This window comes from Chiloscyllium plagiosum, chromosome 14 (assembly GCF_004010195.1).
Source record: "Chiloscyllium plagiosum isolate BGI_BamShark_2017 chromosome 14, ASM401019v2, whole genome shotgun sequence".
Lineage (NCBI taxonomy): Eukaryota > Metazoa > Chordata > Chondrichthyes > Orectolobiformes > Hemiscylliidae > Chiloscyllium > Chiloscyllium plagiosum.
In genome coordinates, this window is record NC_057723.1 from 40,969,951 (window position 1) to 40,976,086 (window position 6,136).

Sequence of the window (6,136 nt, forward strand, 5' to 3'; positions counted from 1 at the left end):
GAAAGGTGTGGGGAGGGAAATATATCCCTGGTGGTGGGGTCTGTTTGGAGGTGGCGGAAATGTCGGCGGATGATTTGGTTTATGCGAAGGTTGGTAGGGTGGAAGGTGAGCACCAGGGGCGTTCTGTCCTTGTTACGGTTGGAGGGGTGGGGTCTGAGGGCGGAGGTGGGGATGTGGACAAGATGCGTTGGAGGGCATCTTTAACCACGTGGGAAGGGAAATTGCGGTCTCTAAAGAAGGAGGACATCTGGTGGTTCTGTGGTGGAACTGGTCCTCCTGGAATTGGGAATTGGGATGGCACTTTTGCAAGATGTAGGGTGGGAAGAGGTGTAATCCAGGTAACTGTGGGAGTCGGTGGGTTTGTAAAAAATGTCAGTGTCAAGTCGGTCTTCATTAATGGAGATGGAGAGTCCCAGGAAGGGGAGGGAGGTGTTAGAGATGGTCCAAGTAGATTTAAGGTCAGGGTGGAATCTGTTGGTGAAGTTGATGAATTGGTCAACCTCCTCGCAAGAGCACGAGGTGTCACCAATGCAGTCATCAATGTAGCGGAGGAAGAGGTGGGGAGTGGTGCCGGTGTAATTACGGAAGATGGACTGTTCTACGTAGCCAACAAAGAGACAGGCATAGCTGGGGCCCATAGTTGTGCCTATAGCTACCCCTTTGGTCTGGAGGAAGTGGGAGGATTCGAAGGAGAAATTGTTAAGGGTGAGGACTAGTTCGGCCAAACGAATGAGAGTGTCAGTGGAAGGGTACTGTTGGGGACGTCGGGAGAGGAAAAGACGGAGGACTTGGAGTCCCTGGTCATGGCGGATGGAGGTGTAGAGGGCTTGGATATCCATGGTGAAGATGAGGCATTGGGGGCTGGGGAAATGGAAGTCTTAGAGGAGGTGGAGGGCGTGGGTGGTGTCTCGAACGTATGTGGGGAGTTTCTGGACTGGGGGGGAAAAGGACAGTGTCGAGGTAGGTAGAAATGAGTTCAGTGGGGCAGGAGCATGCTGAGACAATGGGTTGGCCAGGGTGGTCAGGCTTGTGGATCTTGGGAAGGAGGTAGAACCGGGCAGTGGTGGGGTTCCCGGACTATGAGGTTGGAAGCTGTGGGTGGGAGATCTCCTGAGGTGATGAGGTTCTGTATGGTCTGGGAAATGATGGTTTCGTCATGTGCCATGTGCAGTCATGTGACTTCTGTTGTAGTAGGTTTTAGCTTGAGGAGGGGATCTATTATGGACCCAGCCCTCCAACCACGTCCCCATAAAAGTTACCACAGATGATTATCCTGGTTCTACTGACTCTTCAGCTGCAGTCTATTTCCTAGCAGGGATTTCATTCTTGAGAGCTCAATTCAATTTCTCAACTACTTCTAGATCTTAGTCACCTTAAACATTATGCCGTATGGAATTCTGAGCACCTCCTGGATCTTCATTCCAGAGAAATATCTTTGCAGTTCCTTCCTCAATACTATCCATGAAACAGCCTTCCAAAACTGTCTCCATATCTGGGCAACAGTTTTGTCAATGCCTGAATGAAAACAGAAAATGGTGTAGAAACTCAGCAAGAGTCACAGGACATGAGACATTGACTCTGCTTTCTCTCTACAGATGCTACCAGACCTGCTGACTTTCTCTAGCACTTTCTGTTTTTGTTTCAAATTTCCAGCATCTGCGGTTCTTTGTTTTTGTCAGTGCTCAAGCCTGATTCTACTCTCCCTAAGTAACTTTATCCAAGATTTGGACTTTGGATTTTAATGGTAGACTGTTTCCTATTCGTTTTTTTATATTCAGCATTCATAATCAGACCTAATCATATCCTAATCACAATAGTGTCCTGTTGTTATAAGTTTTAGGTTTTCTTTACATCTTGAATCTTGAGCTGTTTTGAGGCAAACAAAATTCACACCACACATTACATGCAAGTACTATCTCCAAGAAAAAGAGGTTAGAAATCTCTCTTTGACATTCAGAAGCATTGCCAACATGAAAATCTCTAACATCAACTTTCTGAGAATTATTATTGACAGAAGCCTCACCAATCACATAAATGCTATGGTTAAATTCCAAGTCAGAGACTCAGTCTTCGGCAGTGAGTGGCTCACTTCCCAACTCCAAGTCTGTCTAGTACCTTACAAACACAAGCCAGGAGTTTTATGATATATTCTCTATTTACTTGGATTTGTACAATTTCAACAATCACCCAAGGAGCTTTAAGAGGAAGCAGCCCATTTAATTGAAATCATCTACCACCTTAAATATTTAATGCCTCCCCCACCAGCATATAGTTCGCATAATAGTGTACACCCTCTATCTATACACTGCAGCAACTCTCTAAACCTTCCTTTACAGCATCTCCCAAACTTTGCAACCTCCACCACCAAGAAAGAAAAGGGCAACAGAGACATGAGAACATTGCCATGACCAAATTCCCCACCACAATTACATAACATTCTGACATGGAAATATATTGTAGTGCATTTGCTGTCACTGAGTCAAAGTCCTGGAACTCCCTCTCCAATAGCACTGTGGATCTATCTATACTATTCCAAGTGCTGTGGTTCAAGCAGGAAACTCACAACCACCTTATCAAGTGTAATTCAAGAAGCTCATTAATTTATAGCCTATCCAGTGATGCCCCATATCCATGAATCAACATGTTGTTAAAATAAGACTTGAAATTTCTATTTCTATTCCTATATTAACATATTTTATTTTTTCTCTACCTTTGAAATTAAGCTCATTAAATTTTAATCGATAGTTTCATTAATATACCTTGAGATTTACAGTACAGAGTAAAATGGAACAAACTCTCCAATTTCAAGGAGAATAGTTTGTCTACTTCTGTTAATTTCATTCATTTTTTTTGTTTGTATACTTTCCAGGAGTAATCAGCACAATCAACAGATGCAAAATTGTCTTGGTACTAACTTGAAACACAGCATTATAGGAGACCACTTGGTTGAATTTGTTAATCATTACTGGTTTAAATGTTTCCGTTGTTGAATACTTCTTAGAAGATGGATTAGGAAATGGAATTGAAGTAAGTATGTCAGTGTATATTAGGTGGAGATTATTTATAAAAAGTACACTATGATGCAAATTTGGTTATTCGCAAAATATGTAAGTTCTAATTTATTGCATTACTAATATATTGTATGAAAATATCTGCTCTACTGTAAATATGTTATTTCAAACATAAAACTCGTTTCCTCTTTTATCGCAAAAATCTTGACTTTTTTTTACACATTTTTAAAGGAAGGTGAAATATATGAGTTTGATAAGATTGACTTCCCAAGCCCAATTTCATGAGTATAACTATTGTGAGGGCAAATTTTATTCTTCTGAAGTGTAGACTTAAAAATTGGAAATTATTATTATATCAAGAAACTAGAAGAGAATGTTGCTGATGTTTTTAAAAAGGAAATACCAGAAATCATTGTGTGTAGATCTACAATGTTGCCCTAGTCAAACCGGAAGGAAATATGCTAGACGCCTCTACTCTGTAGTTATGTGTCCAGGGTAGCATTTTTTGCTCAGCGGCAGACGTTTGATTGTTGTTCAGCGGACCCAGTTGTGTGCGACAGGAGTTCTCAGCATGGTAACAACGTTTTGATTGGTTCCTGGAAAAGTGACTATAGCTCGATGTTTGGATATACGGCAGAAACATGCAGCCTGGAAAGGAGAAAATATCTCTCTCTCTGTTCAGTGAGCTGAGAGATAAAGAACATTACAAGCAGCTAACTACCGTCTCTGAAAATCCCTTTCTTCAAAGGAAAATGGGGTGAAAAAAAGGCTGAATCCACGATCATTGAATGACTGTTGAGAATCAGTGTGTACACAACGTCATGTCCTCTTCAAAGAGTTGAAAAGAATCAGAAGGGTATTGAAGGAAAACATCCTGTCGACACCTACGATCTAGAACTGCTGCGAAAACAGTGCTTCACTTTTTGTTTGTTTCTTCTCCACTTGTAATATTTGTGTCTTGCCTTTTGTTTTTTTTTTGTTTCTGCACGTGCAAGGGAATTTCTTAACTAGGACAGAATTTAAGTTACATAGTTATTAGTTAAAAACAATCTGCTTTCAACAAATAGCTGTTTTATTGGGAAGTACAGAAACTTGAAAAATGTTTTCTTTTATTCAGTAGGTAAATTGGTGACTTTGATAATTCAATCTTTTCACATTTGTGATGACTGCAGATACAATGAACTATTAAGTACTAAGAAATTACTCTGTATAACTTAAATTCTGTCCTAGTTAAGAATTTCCCTAGCACATGCAGAGACAAAAAAAAACAAAAGACGAGACACAAATATTACAAGTGGGCTTGATTTCTACTGCATTAGCTCAGAGTCATGATAAAGTTTGGGGGCACTTATGGGATTTTGAAACAAAGACAACAGAACATTGGTTGTGGAGCTCGGCTAAGAGAGAAAGTTAAAAGAATAAACAATTTGTCTTGTATATACAGAAATAAGATGACGTTAGAAGCTGCTAAAGCTTTTCTGCAAGTGGAGGAGCTAACTTTGATGAAAGTAAAAGAGATCACTGAAGCCAGGTTATTTGAATTTGCAGGTAAATTAGGAGTGGAATTGCCTGCCAGAGCTAAGAAGGCAGAGTTAATTGAAGAACTAGCAAAATATTTCAGTTTAATAGAAATACAAGAGAGACCTGGTAGAGAAACATAAGAATCCATTCATATTTAGTCACAGTTAAAGCAACATGAGGTAAAGGAACTACAGCTTTTTAAAAAATAGGAAAGGGAGATGGAATTGAGAAAACTGTAATTAGAATCACAAAGACAAAGAAGAGAAAGGCAGGGAGGAAGAATGGAGGCTTAAAATGCTGCAGTTTAATAGAGGATACTGATGCAGACTCTGATGGAGAGAATCCTCGTCATAACCTGAAGTTCAGTCAGGTGATGTTTTAAGTTTGTATAAGCCTTACCAAAATTTGAGGATAAAGCAGCACTCTCTATGTCATTTGACAAAATATGACACAAATGAATTGGCCAATGGAAACTGGACATTGCTTATATGGAGCAAGCTGATGGGTATTTTCCACTGTTGGAGAAGGTTTCTAGGGAAAAAAAATGCTGGGTGCATTTGAGTTACTTCCCATTTGGAAGTATATGGGCAGAAGTGCTCAAATTTCAGGAATAAAGCCTAGATAAATTTACTTTGAATCTGAAACAGTTAAGCAAAATACTTTTGACAAGTAAAAACCAATATTAGAAGTTAAACCGATTAGATGTTCTCCAAGGGATCATTCATTTAGAAGAATTTGAAAACTCACTGCCTTTTGCAATAAGTTGGAGACCAAAGGGTTGCAGTTATGGCTTATAATAATGAGCTGATTCATAAAACTGAACCTTTTTTCCATCATCCCTCTAAACTCGAGAAGGATAGAGTATGGGAGAGTGAAAGGAAGACAAGTAGCCAGGATAAAGAAAGGAGAGCTGGGAATGCACTCTGCAGGTCAGAAATGAAGATGCTGAGGGTAGGGGGGTGAAAATTGAAGACCAAAGTGTTACTATTATAATAAAGCAGGAAACCTTTGAACAGAATGCTCGAAATTACTAGGGAAACACATGGAATTTGTTAGGGTTTTGTCTGGAAAGGAACATCTGAAAACAATATCACAGGTCAAATTGTAGCTTTAACTATAACCAGGAAGTCAGAGATAGAAATGATAGACTATGAATGCAATTGAGGTGAATAGGGTAGATAAGAAATATAAAGGGTTTTTATCAAAAGGGAAAATAATTCTATTTTTTCTTCTAATGATGCACTGAAACTCATAACTATATTAAGGAGCTACTCAGACTTTTTGCCACCAGAGTGTTAACTGAAAGCCTAAGCACTGGTAAACAGGATCAATGCAAAAACGTTCTCAATTCCATTGTCGAATGTGCAATTGGAGTGTGACTTATTGTCTGGAACAGTGGTAACACAGTAGTTAAGAAAATACCTATGGAAGGACTTATTCTGAGTAATGATTTGGCTGAAGTAAAAGTTATAACTTCACCCATAATCACAGAAAGCCCAAGGGAGGTTAAAGAGTTGGAATAGATTGCAGGTATTGTTCTATTGTGTGAAGTGACCAGAGCAATGACTAAGCAAAGTCCATCACCAGAAGTTCAAAGTAATGCT